Raw genomic sequence first — 20,998 nt, forward strand, 5'->3', positions numbered from 1 at the left:
CTTTTAATACTTTAAGCTATTAAGATTTATATGGCTTTCCGTGTTATCTTTCATGTATGAAAAACTTGTGGTTTCTTTGTGTATTCCCATACTTCGCAGTGTCGCAAGTTGGGGATTTAGATACATATTTTTTAATAATATAAATGCTGTTATATGAGAAAATATATTCATATACTAGGATACGTGATTAAGTATTTCTGATAAAAATCAAAACAATATTTTTAATGAATTTATTGAATTTCACTTTAGAAGGTTCAGACTGAATGAATATTACTTTGCAGCATTTATTTGTATGAAGTCCACTGTGGTTTGCTTCTCAGATATCCTGGGTATTGTGGAAATCCTAACATTTGTTTAGGATAACATTATTTAGTTTTAATCAAAAGTCCTCTTGAGTTTTGAGTCTTGAACGGGTCCAACTGGGAGAAATGAGAAACAGCAATATTTCATGTCAAAACTACAAAAGAAAAAATAATTCAAAGATACTGTACTAATTTATAATATCAGATAATATGTTTAGTACTAAAAGGTAAAGTTCATACAACCTGAAAGTCAATGTATTGAAAATATGCTATGCCATACAGTGAGTAGTTTTAAAATAATATGAGCATTAAAAAAATAGTAAATATATAGGAGATACATTTAGTAAGGTGATGTTCACATGTGATACTTTATTAACCTCCAATTCTGCATGCTTGTGCTTGTTTTTTATTATTTTTGTTATTAATCCTTTTTAGGCATGAAATCAAGATAAAAAGAATTAAAAAACTAGCCCATGTCACCAAACTAATGTTAGCAGTGTAATTTAATGAAGGCAGAAAATGCCTTTAAATCCCTATTCTCTACCTAGAAAATAAACTCCAGAAATATGAGGGTCTTTGTTGCTCTTGTTTATTCATGATATTCATGCTCCTTGAGCACAGGCCACATGCAAGGGAGACACTCAGAAGACATTTGTTGAATGATTCCACGTGTGTCCGTTGGGCACTTTAATTGCATTTTTTCTCTTGTAGAGCAATTGAGTTATTAATGACACCTACTACGTTGAGTGATAAGAATTATGCAAGACATTACCAGAAATGCATTTAGTAATGCTCTCTTAGTTCAGTTTGAAACAACTTGATACATTAATTCTGGATATGTATTTTGATAGTAGATTCCCACTTTTATCTAAAGACATGCCTACAAATTAATTCTAGATCCCAGATCAGGCTAAAATAATACATTTAAGCAGATTTTTCACCAGTAATACTCACATTATAAAAGAAAATCCCTCTTTGGCCTATGATATAGGCAAACGGTGGATTCTGATAAAAATCATGAATATTAGTAAAAATTAGCTATGTGATAGGAAACTGTTAAGTACTTTACCAACATTAACGTTTTTATTTCTTCTCCTTTTACAATCTCGTAGATATATAAAAACAGTTTAAAAAATTGAGAATGTACTTATTTAAATTATAAACCCAAATTATTATTTTAATATTTAATTATATGGAAATCATTATTGTGATATTTTACATTATTTAATCTTTGAAATCTAGTGTGTATTTTATACTCACAGAACATTTCAATTGAGATGTTAAATTTTCACAGAGAAATTAGATTAGCTTTCATAAAATTTATTTGAAAAATTAGACTTATGTACTCAGAATGTTCCAAATATACTTAAAAGTTTTCTAATAACTGAATGGAATATTAGTTTTAAAGTTCAGACAACATATTAATAGAGAACAAGGAAACAGGAAAACATGATGCTTAATAAACATATTTTAAAGGAATAAATTCATTTATGACCTTTTAAAAGATATCTGTCACTTAATAGAACTAGAATTTCTCAATTTTCTGTGTCCTTTCATATAAACTCTTTATATTAATATTTTCTAAAAAGCAACAATTTTGCTTCATCTGATTTATTCAGACTAAATCTTTCACCAAATTATACATAGGAAATTAGTTTGGTGATTCTTATATAAATCAATATGCCCCTAAACCAATTCATCATATATATTTTTTTAATAGATAGATGCATTTTCTGAGACTGTGTGTGTGTGTGTGTGCGTGTGCATGCACGCACACACACGCACATGTTGGTAGGTGCTTGTTAGGACTCTAAAAAGGAAAAACTAAAATAGATGAATGTGTTACTAGGAGTTAGGCTGTAAAATACACATGTTGAACAAGAAAACATAGATTCACATTTGATAATCTTTTTTTTCCCCCATTAAGGATTGTCTATCTTTGCAATAATTTAGTAGCAAATGCTATAATAATTTATGGACATGGAAAAATGAGCACATATTTTTAACCTGCCCAAAAAACTGATAAAAGTTAATGTAGGGGACACAACTAATTCACATTAATTATTTTGGACTTTGCTATTATTGATTATTGTGTTCAAGGCATCTTTGAATCTAACACTCAACTGCAATGGTGTCAAATTTGATACCGAGCCAAGTCTGATCTCATTTTTCCAGGCTTTGCATGATTATATCCTAAACACATAATTCATTTGTTTGTTCTATTTTAACATCGTAAAAAGATGATGAGTTTTGAAATTTGACTGAGTGTATGGTTGTTGATTGACAAGTGAAGATTGAAATTATAACAAGTTTGCTTTATAATTTGGTGAATTTGTTCAAACATTGCCATCTGTTTTTGCAGAGAAACCAAGAACAATCTCTCAGATACAAATTGATTCTGCTTGGTCACTCAGCTGGTGGAACATAGGGGTAATTTACAGAGAGATGATTGTTCATTTACTTAAAAATTTCCTCATTCTTAGGCAAGTGATCATTCCAGAGGCAGTACACTACTCACAAGTCTGTGTACACTCTGATATTTCTAAACTAATTCAAAATGGAACTCTTGTCTCTGAGCTACTGGCTTTCAAGTAGAATCCAATTATACACCTTTCACTTTTTATAAAAGTCTCAGTGAGATTTTAAAGATCAATATAACTCCAAGGCAGAACAAAAAGAGAGTAAAAACTATTATTTTAACTAAAGATATATTAACACAAATACTTATTTAAAAATTATAATCATTTAGCAACTACTATGATAAATTCTGGTGGTTGAAAGGTACCGTACATTTGGCTTATTTTTTAACTCTTCCCTGAATAGACTAAAAAGAATCTTTTTTTGATTTTTGAAAACTACATAAAAATAGAACAAAGTCTATAATTAGAATCTATGTCTTTTCTTTAAAAGGCAAGATAGTGTCATTTGCAACTGTTAAATTAATTAAACCAAAAGGCCATTGGTCTGTTCTAATGCCTTTAGGAGTCTGCAAAAGCTGCAAATGTTGTAAGATAATGAAATCAAAACCTAAGGACAGACAATTAGGCTTCCCGAAATAAGGCAATCTATATGCTATAGCCAATTATATAATTTCCTTGTTTTGCTTCGACTTTTTTATAAAAGTCTTTCCTCTAATCTCTGTGGGTGGAACTTGCCCCTAATCACTTGTGGTTTGACACTGCCTTATTAGAGTTGATTCTTTGCTAATCTAAACTCTTGAAATTTTTAGGAGGCCTCAGTTTATCTTTTAACAGAACTGAGATTCTTTGAGAAAGATAATAATGTATTCATTTAGGTTCCAACAAATACTTTGTAAATATAGGTTGAATGGAGGAAACAATTAAATTGAAATAAATTGAGTAGAATTCAAATGAGTATATTATCTATAAATGTGAAACTTTATATCAATGGGATTGTAAATACTAAAAAAAGAGATAATTTAGTAAAATACTTGTAGTATATATTAGAGGAATTTTTTTTATCTAAGGATGTCTTTGCAAATCAATAAGAAAAAAATCAGCACTTCCATTGAAATAAAAAAGAATATGGACAAAGATAATGGTTTGTGAATTATTTACAAGTGACAAAAATTTTCATTCCTATGAATAACCAAAAAAAAAAAAAGGAAAAATTAAAAGAATACAATATACACATGATTTCAATTAGTGTATTACAAAATAGGGAAACCAAAAGTTTTCTTGTATCCCTTCCAATCCACCTGTTCTCTCTCCAGCCAAAGATGACTTCTGATCTGTTTCTTATCTCTACAGATTGTATTTTTTATAATTTTATAAAAATGATTCTGTAAAGAATATTTTCTTTGGCTATCTACTTTCACTCAGTGTAATAATTTTAAGATTCACTTACATTATAGACTCATTTTTCTTATATATTTGTATGTATTATGTGTAAAGACTTTCAAAAACACTGTTTGAGGGGCGCCTGGGTGGCTCAGTTGGTTAAGCGGCCGACTTCAGCTCAGGTCATGATCTCACGGTCCGTGAGGGCTGTGAGTTCGAGCCCTGCGTCGGGCTATGTGCTGACAGCTCAGAGCCTGGAGCCTGTTTCAGATTCTGTGTCTCCCTCTCTCTGACCCTCCCCTGTTCATGCTCTGTCTCTCTGTGTCTCAAAAATAAATAAATGTTAAAAAAAAATTTAATAAAAAAACACTATTTGACATGACAATATATATTTATATTCATATAATGTATATAAATTATGTGTATTAAACCATATTCAATTATATGTTCTTATTAACTGTCATTTCCACTGGAGTAAAATCAAGGTGGAGTCAGAGATTTTTTCAGTGACATTCACTTTTTTAATTTCTTTAGCTATTAGCTTAAGAAGTAGTTTTTGGCACATAGTAGACAATAAATACTTGTTAAACAATCATCAATGTCTGTATTTATAAAACATTTTATACATATCTGATGCTTTTTTTAAGATACATTCCAAAACATGAGGGGCGCCTGGGTGGCTCCGTTGGTTATTCGTCCGACTTCAGCTCAGGTCATGATCTCATGGTCCAGCATCACCTGGGGCTCTGTGCTGACAGCTCAGAGCCCAGAGCCTGCTTCACATTCTGTGTCTCCCTCTCTCTCTGCCCTTCCCCGCTTACACTCTGTCTCTCTCTCTCAAAAATCAACATTAAAAAACATTAAAAGAAAAGATACTTTCAAAACATGAAATAGTAAATTTCAAAAGGTAGGACCATCTCTCCACTAATGGATGGATAAACAAAATGTGATAAACCCATACATGACAACTTTAAAAAAAAATGTTTATTTGTTTTTAGAGAGAGAGAATGTGTGAGTGAGTGAGTGATTGGGGGAGGAGCAGAGAGAAAAATGGGACAGAGGATCTGAAGCAGGCTCTGGGCTGACAGCAGAAAGCCTGATGTGGGGTTCAAACTCACAGACCTTGAGATCAGGACCTGAGATCATGACTTAAGTCAGGCATTTAACCAACTGAGCCACCCAGGCTCCCCATGACAATTTTTAGATAAAGTGGGAGTTAAGTAGAAAAGTAGCAGGACATACACATTTAAGATATCCTAAGTTTGCTTTGAAGAATTTTTGTGTGGGGTATGTGCAAGAGATTGTTATCTACTGTTATCTATTCTCCGTCTATTGCCTATTTATTTATTTTTTTTCTCTGAGAAACCGGATATACGATTAACCACACTGTTGTAACCAAATGACACTATGTTAGCCATGCTCATTCTGTTGATCAGATGTTACAATGATAAATGGAAATTGTGCTTTGTTACTTTCCTTTTTACTCTCTTTTATGTTCTTTTCATTTTCTACAGTGAAATCAGTTACATTTATATTCACAAAATTCAGGCCATTTAAATTGAGTTTACTCAAATATACAGTTGTATTTTCATTTCTTTGGAAGTTGAAGTGTGACTTGCAATTATTTGAGTTTGATTGTAACTAAAACATTTGTAATGTCTATCCACAAGATAAGGGATAGAGATGGCCAATAAATAAGAAAAATATTTCATCTCCTTTAAACTCCAAGAAGCACAAAATCAGGTTAAATAATAATGAACTACTAGTTTACCTTACCAAATTGGGAGTAATAAGATAAATGTAATTCTTTTGTTATATGATTGTTATTTCTGTGATATTTATAATACTTACATTTTTAATTATTATGCTTCTTGCAATGTAGTCAGAAAAACTGGAAAATAATTTGCTAGTAATGTTTATATTGCTTGGTTAAAAAAAAAGGAACAAAACGTGTGTATGTGTAAGAAAATGTTGAAAATCACGATCTCTGATGGATGAGGTGTTGATTATTCCATTTTCTTCTCATGAAAATGTATTTATTATTTTATTGGGAAAGCTTATAAAGTTGATATGCTGTGGTGAATTAGGGGACAAAGACCTAAAATTTAGCTTAATAGCTTTATTTCTTTTGTATTGCCTACATGAATGCCTTTTCAATATATTATTCTAAGACTACTCCCACTGTGTTTCACGCATCAGTGTCACCAAAAACTGATTCTATCTCAGATTATTTTCTGTTATGTAGCACTATATTTCAATCTCAAAGACATTGTTAGACATTCTACAATGTGAAGGTAAAATAGGTCCTCTTCTATTTACTGATATGAATACCCAAATGTCTCCAATATGTGATTTTCCCCAAGTTGCTTACCCTCTGTAAGTCTCATTTTTTCACCTATGAAATGAAGCCATTGCTAGCATGCCTAAAACTTAAAAGTAATTAAATAAATAAACAAATAAATAGTTTGCATTATTTTAATTACAGCTAAAGTTTATTGGATAGCCACCACATGTCAGAAAAAAAGGTTAAAGGCTTTGAAAGAATTATTTCACTGAATTCTAATTGGCAATATTTTAGTTAGAAATCCCACTTTACAGGTTAAAAATACTATATCAAGATATTTTGTGTTTTCCCCAGTAAGAGAGTCCTTAAAAGATAAAACCAGGATTAAATCTCATATAGTCTAATCTGAGTTCTTTTGTTTTTAGCCTCTCACTAAAGTTTCAACAAAGGCCTGGTTCTCAACATGGAACATGCACCCATTTAGACTGGGAGTCATTTGTAGTGCTCTCTGGACTTCTTGGCCTGGAATTTTATTTATCTATTTTAGTCATAATCATATCATTGTTGACTTATGGAAAAATAACATTAGTGGTACTTTTATGCAGAAAATAATAGGCACCATCGCTACAATTCTAATTTAGCTATTTGTGGAAATTGATTCAAACCGGACACACAAACATTACAAGCCCTAATAAGCAATCTAAGGATAGTTATAGTGAATTTAGCTTCCCTGAGCATCCAGTTTTGCTTGACATTATAAATACTTCACATTTTCCCTTTAATTGTCATGGTGGTTAATATTATGTGTTAACTTGGCTAGATAATATTATCTCAGATTTTTTGTAAAACACTATTCTAGATATTGTTGTGAAGATATTTTGTAGATGTGATTAACATTTATAATCAGATGACTTTAAGTAAAGCAGATTATTCTCTGTAATGAGGGTGGGTTTCATTCAAGTAAGTTTAAAACCTTAAGAGCAAAAACTAAACTTTCCTAGTAAAGAAGGAATTCTGCTTTAAGACTATCATAGAAATTCTGTCTGAAATTCCAGCCTACTAGTCTATCCTATGAATTTCGGGCTTGCTGGCCTTCACAATGACATGAGCCAATTCTTTCTATTTTTAATCTCCATCTCTCTCTGTCTATTGATATATCTATCTATCCTATTGACTCTGTTTCTTTGGAGAGTCCTAAAATACTATTTTATAAGACTAGCAATAGTAAACCTAGTCAAATAGCTGATCCAATTTGTCTTGATAAGCAAAATAATACAAACAAAATAGATCAATAATAAACAAAAAAAGTAATTAAAGTACTCAGCTTTTCTATATGACTTGTGAAATGATGCTTTATAAACCATATAATATACTAGCTTACTTGACATGGATTAATGAAGTCACATAACATTATAAGCTCTTGGGTTTTTCCTTCGTTCTTTGTTGTAGAGTTTCAGGGATATCCAATTGAAAGCACACTAGTTCGACAGCTTTTGAATATAGCTCTTCATTTCTGGACTGTATTTTACCTTTACAATGAGGAAAGTTGCCTGGCTGGCTCCTAAGATTCTGAGTATTTCACGTATGATACACTGAGTAATGGAAAAACAATTGTTTGTTTCTATCCCTGCTACTACTATTGAATATGTATATAAATGCTCACTTTGTGAATGTCTGAAAAAATATATTTACTTCTTTAGAAAAATAATCACTTTAGAGGAACAACTAAATTTCTCTTTGAATTCGACCTAGAAATGTTTTAAAGATCATACAAAAAATATCAGCTCATATTTCTCACTCAAGATTTGTCTATGTTTCTATCCTAGTGAGTTTTGTTACTTGAATTAAATCCCTGAGAAGTTATCTCAGAAATCTTCATACTTGTCAACACCAAAGAAAATAAATGTAATGGCATTAGCAAGAATTAATTACTAATTTTATTTCTAATTGATAATCAAATCCAGCGCCATGTTCTGAGAACTTCCGACATTTTTCCTTTTCTTTTATTCTTGTAAACATTATAGTTAAAATTTTAATAACTAAGGATGATATATGGAGTGAAACCCCTTAAGTATTAGTAATACCATCATAAAAACTGATAATCTGTGACATCTAATACTCAGAGTTATCACAAATTATTAAATGGGAAAACTAGCTCTATATGTTTAAAAAACATTATATTTTGAACTTCCTTTTCATACCTGCTATACTTAATGGTCTGTCATCAGTTCATTATAAATCCGATAAATGCAATGCATGTAACTCATTTTGATCTTCCCTTAACTGAAACTTATTATATTGGTTTAAGGCTATCTTTTAGGTAGACATGGAACACTTTCTTTCCCTTGAGCAACATTATTTAAAAATTAAATTGAAAAAGACCCCCCCCCAAAGTTCCTAATGACACCTTAGTATTTTCTAGAGATTATAAAGCACAAATAGAGAATATTTTTAAGAACATCACTTTCTTGGTATTTGCTAAGTCCAGTGAACTTATTTAAATGCAAGTGAGAATGACCTACGTCCTTCCAAAAAGGTCTTCAATACATAGACACTGGCCTGCAGGCAGCTAACAGAGAACTCCGCTTGTCTGCCCTGATAAAGTATAAATTCGTTGGAAGTACACAGTTATATTATCAACAATGAATAAACAAAACTAACTAGTGAGAACTATTGTTGTTTCTGTAGAAGTGTGCATTTCAAAGAAAGAGAACTGTTCTAAAGATATTTTGAAGTCTTGTCTTTTGAAATAAAGATCACTGTTCAAGAGAGAGTAGATTCATTGATTATCATAGAAACATTAGAATGTCCATTTAGAGCACAAGAGCATTTCATAAGCTCTATAAAATGAAATGATCTTTTTCTCTAGACCTTCAGCTGTACTCTAAAGCCAAGTTTTATCAATTCTAAATGATTATTATAAATTATTCAAATTTTAACAATATTGCAAAACATGAAAAATATAAGCTGTGACATGAATATTATATTTTCAAACACTGTTAAACAAACTGACCAAGAAAACAGAGCAAGTTCCAACAATTATTTTTTCCCAGGTGAGATGTGTCACAAGAACACAATAATCTCTATGTGACATTTATTTTATTCTGTATGATGCTACAGAATATGCTATAATTATATGTCAGTCTACATCCAAGATTTTAAGCTGATACAGATTTTAAGAGACATATTTAATCGATAACCACATACTCAAGAAAAATGAAAATTATATAATTAAATAGAGGCATGGGTAAATGTACTTTTTTCTACATTTTTATGAACTTACAGTCAAGATCTATTGGTAGCCATTAGCAATCATGTTACTCTTTCCTTTTATTCTTGTAAAATGAACTTTTTGTAGTTACTCTGACTTATTTTCCTGATGCTTGGGAAATAACTCCAGTTACACCCAAACACATTTAATGGGTGACTGCATTTAATTACAACATCTCTAATTTTAAAATTCACATTCTGGATTATAACTCTTTTTATTCAATAAAGGGTCACATATTTTCTGTTTTATCTCTAAAATATCTCCAGTGTGTTTGTCTTTCTCCTTCCACATAACACCATTGAAATTCAGTCTCTTAGGTCTCTGGCATAAAATTCTGGGGTGTGTTTCTTGTCTATTTCCCTGACTCTAGAATATTTACTTCCCTAATTTTTCCCCAAACTGAAAATTACCTTCATAACATGTACATGTAACAATTTACTTTCTATGTAAAAATTACTCAACAACTATGAATTACTGCTTAACTAGACTTAAACTATATTCTTAAATTGCCTTTCCCACCTAACTTTGAAAGATTTGCTTTTTAAAGAGGCACCTAGTCCACTAAATTTTTTATCAAGCCCTTTTTCTTCTCTATGTATTTTCTCATCTATACTCTGTGTCTAAAGTTCATGGTTTCTGGCTCTACTTTCAGGAATCTTATGCCTTTTGGTCATGCTACCCGAGGTATAGACAAGTGAGAATAATGGTGTGGACTAGATTACAACATTTTAGCTTGTTTTTAAATGTTGTAACCTATTCTGGCCAGTTATTCACCAAAGTCTTCCTATTCTCCCTATGAGAGTACCATTAGAATATACCTCCCTCCCCTCTTACAGTAAGATGTGTCCATGTGATGAGTTCTGGCCATGGGAATGTGGACAGAAGTAAGTTTTCCAATTTTACAACCCAATACATATGATTTGACATATAGCTCCATGCTTTCTGTTCATCTCCATGCCCGGACACAGAGTGCCAATGAGGGGCTCTGAGGTCCTAGGTAATAGCAGCCCCCCCTGGATGAACCAAGAATAGAGTTTTCGATGATTGCCTAAAAAAAAGCCCCCCTACAAACTGGTATAAACCTAACACAAATGCATAAATCTTTATTGTGTTAATGCACTGAGAGTTTCATTACACCAACCAGTAGCTTTCCCTGAACTATAAAAACGCCCAGCACCACATTGGGTAGATAGTGCTACTAAAGATTCTACTAAACATGTATGTTTGATAATTCCTCTACCTGAACTCATGAGTATTGCTGAAACAAACTCAAGTAAAAACTAGAAGATAGAAAGCCTATTTTCTCACTTAGTCTCTATCTGGATCCCTATCCATACCTACATATTTTTAAAATATCCATGTTCTTAAAGACCATGATATGCATCTACTCTAGTATATGCAAATTTTCATATATTTAATAGTTTTGTTATGAAATTTCAAATCACGTATTGATTCTGTCCCTTTACTTGAACTATATATTATTATTTATATGGAAAGAGTTTATAGCCAGAGTTTGCATGAGTAAAAATTTCACCTCATGATTTTCCACCTTAACTTTGCTGTGCCTCAAATTCACCAACTTCAACAACCATAGATTCGGTAGAGATTACTAGTACATTGAAGAAGATATATAACGAATGGTTACTATCATTGAAATTGGTAACTAATACATGACAACTTACTTTATTTTAACTTCATAAGCAAGTGGATGTGAGCAAATGAGACTGCTTTGATACAATAATAAACACTTTAGTTTTGTTATAAACATAGTGAAATATTAATAACACAACAGATGTATTATGAAACCCCCGTTGGTACAAAGCACTGTATTGATTAATTTAAAAGAATGTGTTTCAAAATAAAGCTTCAACCACCTGTAAGATATTTAATTCTTCTGATTTCAATTTCCAATTTCCAATTTTCAATTTACATCAATACTCATATTTTGGAGCTACTGCTTTCAGATTATATGAAGAAATTTTATTTAGAACACATGATGCTGTGCCCGGCACACACCAGGCTTTAACAAATGTAGGTTCCTTCTTCATCCTCTTCACTGAAGCCTTTGGCTCTGCTGTCCAGGTCTCCCTTCCAAGGCAGTGTCCATTTCTTCCACATTCCTATCTCATTTCTGTCTCACAGGAAAATTCAAATTCTCCAAATACCATCTTTCCAACTAGTATCACAGAACAAAGTTAGTCCATAAGTATCTACTCATATAACATGAGCTTATTTAATGATGACTAAATGTATTGATCTCTTGTGTTAGTGTATTGGAGTTCTTGCTATTTACTAGCATAAAACTGTCTTTAAAGCCATATCATTTTCCCATTAAAAAATGAAACAACTACTAGCTATACAGCATTTTCTAAGTGCAAGGCACTGTTCTAATTACTTTACATATATTGACATTTTTAAGTATACCCCGAATCCTGTGAGATCAGCAAAGTTTCTCAGTTCCTCTAAAGGGCAAGTTTGGATTTCTGTTTTCAATAGATTTTTTTTCTCCTAAGACACTGGCTAAACATTCTGACTGTATGGAATAAAGTAATAGCTCATATAATTTTAAAACATCACTTTAAGTATATCGACAAGATGGCCTGAAAGTAAGGATAGATCATGCCCCAAATGCAATGAAACTGACAACACTAGAAGATAAACACAGATATCAAACATAATCCTCAACCTGAGGACTTTCACTGAACCTTGGATATATTAAGCTTCTGTTGAGTCACTGAATTGGGAAAAGAGAATAAAATCTAGGGATGTATAAGCCAGGGAATCTAGTAGGACAACACTGCATAAAACTGAGATTCTGGAGGATACATATTTAACATAAGAATGAGTGAGAATTTCTAGGTACACTGGAAGAAAATACAAAGACAATCTGCCTCTCTCTCCTTGACACTGAGTAAAAGAAAACATATATATATATATATATATATATACCCTCTAGAATCATATCCCCATGATGTCCTTCACCCCCATTATTGCAGTAAATTCACACACACACACACACACACACACACACAAAACGTGGGATTCAAAACAAGCAAGATTGTCCACCATTTCAAGTCATTACTGAAACATGACATGAAAAGAAAATATAAAGCACACAGTTTGGAAAAGAAAAAGTAAACAAACTTATTTACAGAAAACATGACTATGTATGCAGAAAATCATAAGTAATCTACAAAACAGCAATTAGATCTAATAAGCCAATATAGTAAGACTGCAGGATAACCAGTCAACATACTAAAATCAATTACATTTCTATATGCTATTGGCAAATACTCTAAAAATAAATCTATTAAGTGACATCATTTACACTAACATAAAAATAACGTTTTAGAAATAATTTAAGAAAATAGGTCATGATTGTATTTAAAATCAAGATTTGGTATCGGCAGTGTTAAGTTTTTTTTTTTTTCCTCTGTAATTTTCAGTATATCTATTGTTCATCATTAAATGAAAAGAAACATTATAATATAGAGAAAACTTCAACCATTTGTTACTAAACTATAATGCAAGGCTCAATATTCAGACCTGAGTTCCAATTTTGCTTATACTGAAGGCTTTCATGGTTACCGAATTTGGTGAAGTTCCACAAACACAACATACACACATGCATGCTAGTAACTCTCTATGGAGCTTGTCACATTAATGGCTCTCGATTAACACGATACCTGATAACCGTGCCCTTGTGTAGCCCCCTCCCATATTGACTCTGAACTTCACCATAGAATTGTATAAGCCAATGGGACGATCAGCAAATTTGACACAAAGAGATTTAATAATCCTTATACATGGGGACTTGCTCTCTTTTTGCGTTGTGACCATCATGTAAAGAAGAAATGACAAACTTATTGGGGAGGCCCTTTCAAAAGCCATCAGTAACTTCTAGACATGTGAATGAAGCGATATTGAACTTTCATCCTCAGCCAAGCCACTACCTGAGTATAGTTGCATAAGGGACCACAGATGAGACCAAATGATCAACTCAGCTCAAATTATCAATCCGGCAAATCAGAGCAAGTAGTAAGAGTAACTTTAAACCACTAAGATTGAAGGTGGTTTGATGCATGGCAATCTGTAACTGATACACACTGTGTAGTTTTGTTTTCTTCGTGGAAACAAGTACTATCTTGAAATGTCAAGTTTATTAATGTATTTATGTATATATTTACTTTATCTTGTGTACTGATTTTCCTCAATAGAATATAAGCTTTATAAGATGAGAAGCCTTATCTATCTGGCTCACTATTGTATTTACATGGCCAGGAATATTTAGGGTACATCTTAGATATTTAAGCAATATTTTAAATTAATTTGAATAAATAAAAGTGCCTTTATTCCAAAGGATTCCTGGCAATTTATTTCTCTGGAATAGAGCTTCGACTGCCATATTCTGTTGCTCAACTCCAGTGAGTATCAGAAATATAGAACAGGCATGTTCAAAACTCTTACTATAATAAAAAAAATAATAAATTAACTTGAAAACAATAAATATAACTGTATAATATATATAATACATATAATATATAATATATTATCTGTAATACATACAATATACATATTTAATACATATAATACATAACAGTGTATGCTATGAATATATTATAAAACCATAATAATATAATACACAAATAACATAAGTCAACAAACAACATGCTACCAAATAACATTTTAAAAGTCTTTAATTCATGTATATTGGGTTAAGATGGAGGAGAAGCTGAGTAAACTTTTCTTGTTGAATTTGATAGCTAAATCTATGATTGAGTGCTAATCCCAGGATTACCAAAAGTTATTGTAAGGGTCTTTGTGAAGCCCTAATAAGTAACACCGTTCTAAATTACCTGACTTTTGATTGATTTGAGAAGTAAGATTAAGTTGTGATAGGTGGAGGCCAAATTATCAGTTTACTGATAAAGGTATTTTTGAATATTAACTTTTATGTAGGCTGAAAGGATTTGCTTTATATAACAAAATTGCCAGGATTGTGCATGTTTACTTATAGTATGTACTCAGGACAGGCACGAACAAATACACAAACACATCTCATGGAGGCATTTGGCCAGGATTTATGATCTGAAATAAGAGAAGAGAACCCTTGATCCCAGTAATTAGTTACTCCCAATACAAAAACTGAAGAAATTGAGTGAAGAAAGTTCCATTTACTTCCTTAAGTAGGGAAATTCAGGTGACACTCAAAATACTCTGGACAGAAAGAGGGCAGTCATCTCAACCTGTTTAATCTCTCTTCGTATGGAAAGAAAAATCAGGTATAAAGAGACAAGATCTCCTTCACATCACTCAGTTATTTTCCTTTGGAAATTTTTAGTCTCTTAACAAGTAGGAATAGAGCAATGTCATCTCTTTAGGGAAAAATTTTGCTCCCACCTTTATAAGGTCAAACAGTGCATTCATTGAACTAAATCAAAAGTCTCTTTGCACCTAAGACTGAAAATTAACTCATTCAGTCATTACTCAGTACAAACCCTCTCCTTTTCATGGAATTTTTAGAGAGAAATTCGATGCCAAATATCAAATGCCATAGCAAATTCAAACCCAATGATGTTAATTTTAAAGGAATTAAAGTCAAAAATAAAAGTATTTGACCCTTGTCAGTTATATTCTAAATAAACTACATTATAAAATTCATCCTTATCTATTCACTGAATCTTGAATCTGAGTTAGAGGAGTTCTTGATGCCGGAGCAGAGTGGGGTCTCTCAGCAGTTAGAGAGGTCTCTTACAAGAATAGCAAACAAAAATCAGGATCTCAGAAAAAGTGTTATCCCAGTACAAAATCCCTAGTGAGTCTTATGTTTAAGGATTATAATGAGTTACTTAGACACACAAAACTATTAAAACCTAGATCTCCACACTTCACATTTAGAAAACAAAACAATCTCCAGGTTCTAGAACAGATATCTCAGGGGAAATTATTTTTCTCAGAATTCAGTTCTAACCTTAAATGTCACTTCACCAGGATACTTTTTATTTGTCTAGAATGCATGACCTAACCTGTATACTTGAACTTAAGTGGGAGAAATCTCGGCAAGTTTTTTTTTTTTTTCGTTGTGCATTTACCAGAACTTGAGGATGGGAGGAATGGAGAGGAAAAGGTATCTGTCTATAATGAATATCTTTTTTGAAGAAAATGGTATTTGGTACACTATTGCTTTCTTCAAAATTTAGAAATTTGAAATGCTGGAAGCCCCAGTCAACCATTCTGTATATTAAACTCTTTGTATGTTCTTTGTGAGCCCTTCAATGTTTGCATTTGAATGTTGCTTTTCTGGTGAGTGCTGCTGCTGAATATGGCCATCATTATCTTGTCTGCAAACACTTCTAGTCCTGTGCCACAGTTTCTTCATAACTATTTTATAATTTTACATATGCATCAGCAATTTATGAGAGAGCTTGTTTCCCTAGAGTCTTGCCAACAGAGTCTGTCATCACAAATTGGATTTTGAGACAAAATAATTCATTAGACATGATCAGTTTAAAGTTGTATTTCTCTTATGGGTAAGTTTGAACATCCTTTAATATATTGAAGGACCTTCGATATTTCTATTTTCCATGATATGTCTGTTTATACTTGCGGTTCAATTATTACCAGATTTTTTCTTTTCAAATTTTAGAAGCACTTTAGATCGTCTCTTAGCTCTGTGTGATGTAAATTGAAAATACTTTTTCTTCTGTTTTCCATTTATTTTGTTTTTGTTATTATTATTACTATTGCCAAAAAGGTGTTAAAATATATTTATTAAGATATCGTTTTACATGGCATTAAACTTTTTAGTGTAAAATTCCATAGGTTTTGATAAACTCATACAGACATGTAACCACTACCACCATCAAGGTAGAGAAGAGTTTCATAACCACTTGATAGACATTGAAAGTCTCACAATTTCAGGTAGGACTGACTTCACAGGGGAGCTATTATTATATGACTCGAGATTAACCAAAGTCAAAGTAACCTCTCTACATTCTAAAATCTGATATTGAAGGCCACATTCTGGCCTGTCAAAAATTCACTAGGTTTTATTATTTTCCACAAATACTACTTCTTTTTTCTTTGCTACTCATATTCTCAACCCGTGCACTAGAATATGGGTTTTTGTGGATTTTTTTGAGGGGATAATATCTTTCAATAGTCTTGATACTCACTGGTTGATATATTGTCACAATCACATCCCTAATTACATTTTATTCCTTTGAATCCCTCTGAAATCTGAAACAACTATGACCCTTGTGGAGATAATGGGGATAAATAAAATGTGTTTTACTCTTGTGTGACTTTTCTTCTTGTTTCATATCACATTCTTTCTAATACAGATTTATCAGCCCTTCACACATGAAAATAATAACTCTAGATGGAGAGTCAGGAAAATACCATCCCTCAGATGAGTGGGTATTTGAGTGACTGACCTTTGCAGGATCTGGCCAAGCAAGAAGATGATTCATGTATGCATTTAGTGGGTTTACTTAGGGGTCATGAAACACATTCCATGAATTGTTGGCTTTTTCCCAGTGATTCCAGTGAAGGTTTGTCCTCTAGAACTATTCTTACCTCACAATAGGCCCACTTGCCTAATGTTGTGATATGAAGGTGCAGGCCAGAAGTCAAATAGTCACAGAAAAGTGTTCGGTGGCAGCTGACATCAGAAATATGTGAGTAGTGGGGGCGTCTGGGTAGCTCAGTCGGCTAAGTGTTTGACTTCAGCTCAGGTCATGATCATGTGGTTCACGAGTTCAAGCCCTGCATCGGGCTCTGTGCTGTCAGTTCAGAGCCTGTAGCCTGCTTTGGATTCTGTGTTCCCTCTCTCTCTGACCCTCCCCCGTTCATGCTCTGTCTGTCTCTCTCTTTCAAAAACAAATAAATATTGAAAAAAATTTTTAAAAGACATACATGTAAGTAGTAGAGGAGAAGCAAAATTTGAATTGTCAGAATCCAGAATTAGTCTGCTGAAAATTATAATAGGAGTGTCAGGAAGTCAAGAAAACAGCACCTTATTTTTCTAGATTTATTGTATTTACAGGTTTTGTTACATTTTTCAAATGTAATTTGTGGCAATTTGTTTCTCATTATAAATAAATAATTTCCCTCTATAATTAAGTTTGTATTTTAAATGTCATATTCATGTTCTTAAAGGAAGGACCTCAAAACTATAATATTTGTGCTCCCCAAATCTGGATATCCCCTTCTTATGATCTGAATGTTTGTATGCCCCCCAAATTCATATGTAGAAATCATAAGTCCCAAATGCTGATATTAGAAGATAGCATCTTTGGGAAGTGGTTAGGTCATCAGGGTGGAGCCCTCATGAATGGGATTAGCATCCTTATAAAAAAGGGTCCAGAGGAATCCCTTACCCCTTCCAACTTGTGAAGATACAGCAAGAAGATAGTAATCCGTGAACTAAGAAGTGAAACTCGCCAGTCGCTAAATTTGCTATCCCCTCGATCTCTTAATGCCAAGCCTCCAAAACTGTAAAAAATGAATTTGGTTGTTTATAAGCCACCCAGCCTATGATATCTTATTAAAGCAGCTCAAATAAATCGAATACTAATTGCTCTAATAGTCACATGTCTTTCCACCAGCCAAGAGAGTCACAACCCATTTTTATTCTCTTGTGGACTTCCTTTGCCATGATTTTTAAGTCACTTCTTTCCATGTTACTTTGTGTTCTGTAATACTTTCAAAATCCTATGTAGCGCTTATTGTACCTCTCTTGGTACATTTCTTTCTCCTACTGAGTCAGGTACCATTTTCACCACCATTTTACAGATGAGAATACAGAGAATAGAGAGTTCAGTCAATATCTAGGTCAAGTTTACATGATCATCTGAGGTCAAGTGTCTGTGTGCTTAATCACTGGGTTATCCTGGAATCATTTAATCACAAATACAAGTAATAACAACTCCAAGTTGTTGATTAACTATTTTATATCCTTTTATGTTTGAGTTATGCATATAAGATGGCCTTCCTTCCTTTTCTCTTATTCTTTTACCAATATCTTCTCAAAAATACAATGAATAATGTATATAAAAGTGTTCCATTGAATAATGTCTCATCAAAACTTTATCTTCAGAGTATCTTGTATATCATTTACTATAATGGAAGATAGGTGTACCAGGGTGGCTCAGTCGGTTAAGCGTCCGACTTCGGCTCAGGTCATGATCTCTCACAGTTCACAAGTTCAAGTCCCACGTCAGGCTCTGTGCTGACAGCTCAGAGCCTGAAGCCTGCTTCAGATACTGTGACTCCCTCTCTCTCTCTGCCCCTTACCTGTTCACACTGTCTCTCTCTCTCTCTCTAAAAAATAAATAAACATTTAAAAATTAAAATTAAAATAATAGAAGATATTGAGAAGCGAAAATCTCACAGCATGTGTATAAACTTTGAAAATAAATGTGAATCCAGATTTTGGAGCAATTAGCAAGTCAGAATATTTACTAGGAAATAAAATTTTTGTTCTAACAACTGAGTGAATTTAGGGGATTTAGTTCCTTCACACATCTTGTCAGAAAATAATGAGATTAAATGCTTCATAAATTATAAAACGAGCACTGGTTTCAGAATGACATGAGTTTTGAAATGCTTTTGCAGCATGTACATAGTCACAAATAGCCCTTTGTCATCACTGGTTAATCACAAATGAGTTGAAGTCAGATCAGTTTAGTGTGTAGCAAGCTGCAACTGAAACTCTTTTTTATTGCCCTTCTGACTAGACAATATTCACTAACGTACATCTCAATAATACCAAGAATGGGGTTAATATATTTGACCCATATTAAAATTGCCTCTTGTTGAGTCTACATATACTGCAATTCATTATGATATGAATTAATGTTGAAAATGAAAAGCAAAATGAACCTATAAAGAAATGCTGATGTCTTTTGCCTCCTCAAAATATATATTTGAAACAGTTCTCTGAAAAGGGTCTACACAATGTATTTTAGCCTTGATATTAATAAAGACAGTCGCCAATGTCTTCCTTGGCTATACTAAGGGAATGATGCTATATATTTGCATAACACTTGAAATGTTGAAAGTTATTTCATAGATCATATGTTATTTATGCTCTATTATGAACATCTGATGTACTTTATGTAGATTTGGTATTCTTTTGCAGTCATTCTATAGTTGAAGAAACTGAAATTTGGAGATGCTTAAAAATATGCACATAGATTTATGCTTAGCTCAGCATAGGGAGGATCTCTCAAAAATTTGTTACTAATGTGTAGTTTCAGCTGCTTTTGCTTTTATCACACATTCTTATTTCTTAGCCATATTTGTGGTTTGTAAACGTTTCAGAGATATTGTTATGAATTTTTTTTTTTTTTGAGAGAAAGAGAGGGCGCAAGTGAGTCAGGGGCAGAGAGAGAGAGAGGAAAAGAGAGACAGAAAGTCTCATGAGGGGCAGAGAGAGAGAAAGAGGTAGAGGGAGATAAAGAAAGAAGGAGAGAGAGAGAGAGAGAGAGAGCTTACCCAAAGTGGAGCTCCAACTCACGAACTGTGAGATCATGATCTGAGCCGAAGTCAGATGTTTAACCAACTCAGCCACGAGCCACCCAGGCGCCCTGTTGTGAATATTTTTGAAAATTGTTTTCAATTTCTAATGGATGTGGTATTAATGTTTACTCTCCTCTATTTCTCAGATTTTACAGGAGTTTCTTTTTGGGGGAGATTATTATTTTAAAGGTATAATGATTTATAACATTTCTCTTTATCATGCGTCATACCTTAATAATTCATGGAAAACACATCATATGAAAATTATTGTATAAATTCTTGTATATTTACCTCTGATTTAATATGACATGTGTCATATCATCGCAGTGCAGGTGTATTTGGATATGACTTTCCTGGGAATCTCAGGATTTCCGCACCATTTTTCCTGGATATGCATTTAGCTTTGAAATATTGTCATTGCTTTTGCTATGCCTGATTTGTTTGCTTGGCAATAAGGATAATAGTCCATATTCGTTTAGTACTTTTATCATCAGTACTATCAAAAACAGGAGAACAGCTTCTATCTAACCTGCATAATTTTAAATCAATCAAGTTTACTTGTATATGTATATAAATATATATAGACTATATATTTTTATTAATACGCATATATTTACTAATTCATATTCATTGTAATAAATGAAAGTTACAAGTCAATTATTTACTCATAACCAATATTTAGACAATAAATTTGCATTTTTAAAAAATATACGAGTTGACCATTTCTCCAAGATCATCCATTTATTAGGAAAGTGGTATGTAGTTCTAATTTATATGAAAAAGAAAAAGAAGTAGCCCAAACCTACCGAAAAAACAT

The 20,998-nt window shown here is 32.6% G+C and overlaps 1 long non-coding RNA gene across 1 annotated transcript; it reads right to left on the reverse strand.

The window, feature by feature from the left end:
- Positions 1 to 216: 216 nt before the first annotated feature.
- Positions 217 to 17,187, reverse strand: LOC125922097 (uncharacterized). Its single transcript, XR_007457574.1, has 2 exons — positions 17,094 to 17,187; positions 217 to 419 (listed from the first exon to the last, which is right to left on the reverse strand). It is a non-coding gene; the product is annotated as an uncharacterized LOC125922097 (long non-coding RNA).
- Between the last annotated feature and the right edge of the window lie 3,811 nt (positions 17,188 to 20,998).

Source organism: Panthera uncia, chromosome C2 (genome assembly GCF_023721935.1).
Source record: "Panthera uncia isolate 11264 chromosome C2, Puncia_PCG_1.0, whole genome shotgun sequence".
Lineage (NCBI taxonomy): Eukaryota > Metazoa > Chordata > Mammalia > Carnivora > Felidae > Panthera > Panthera uncia.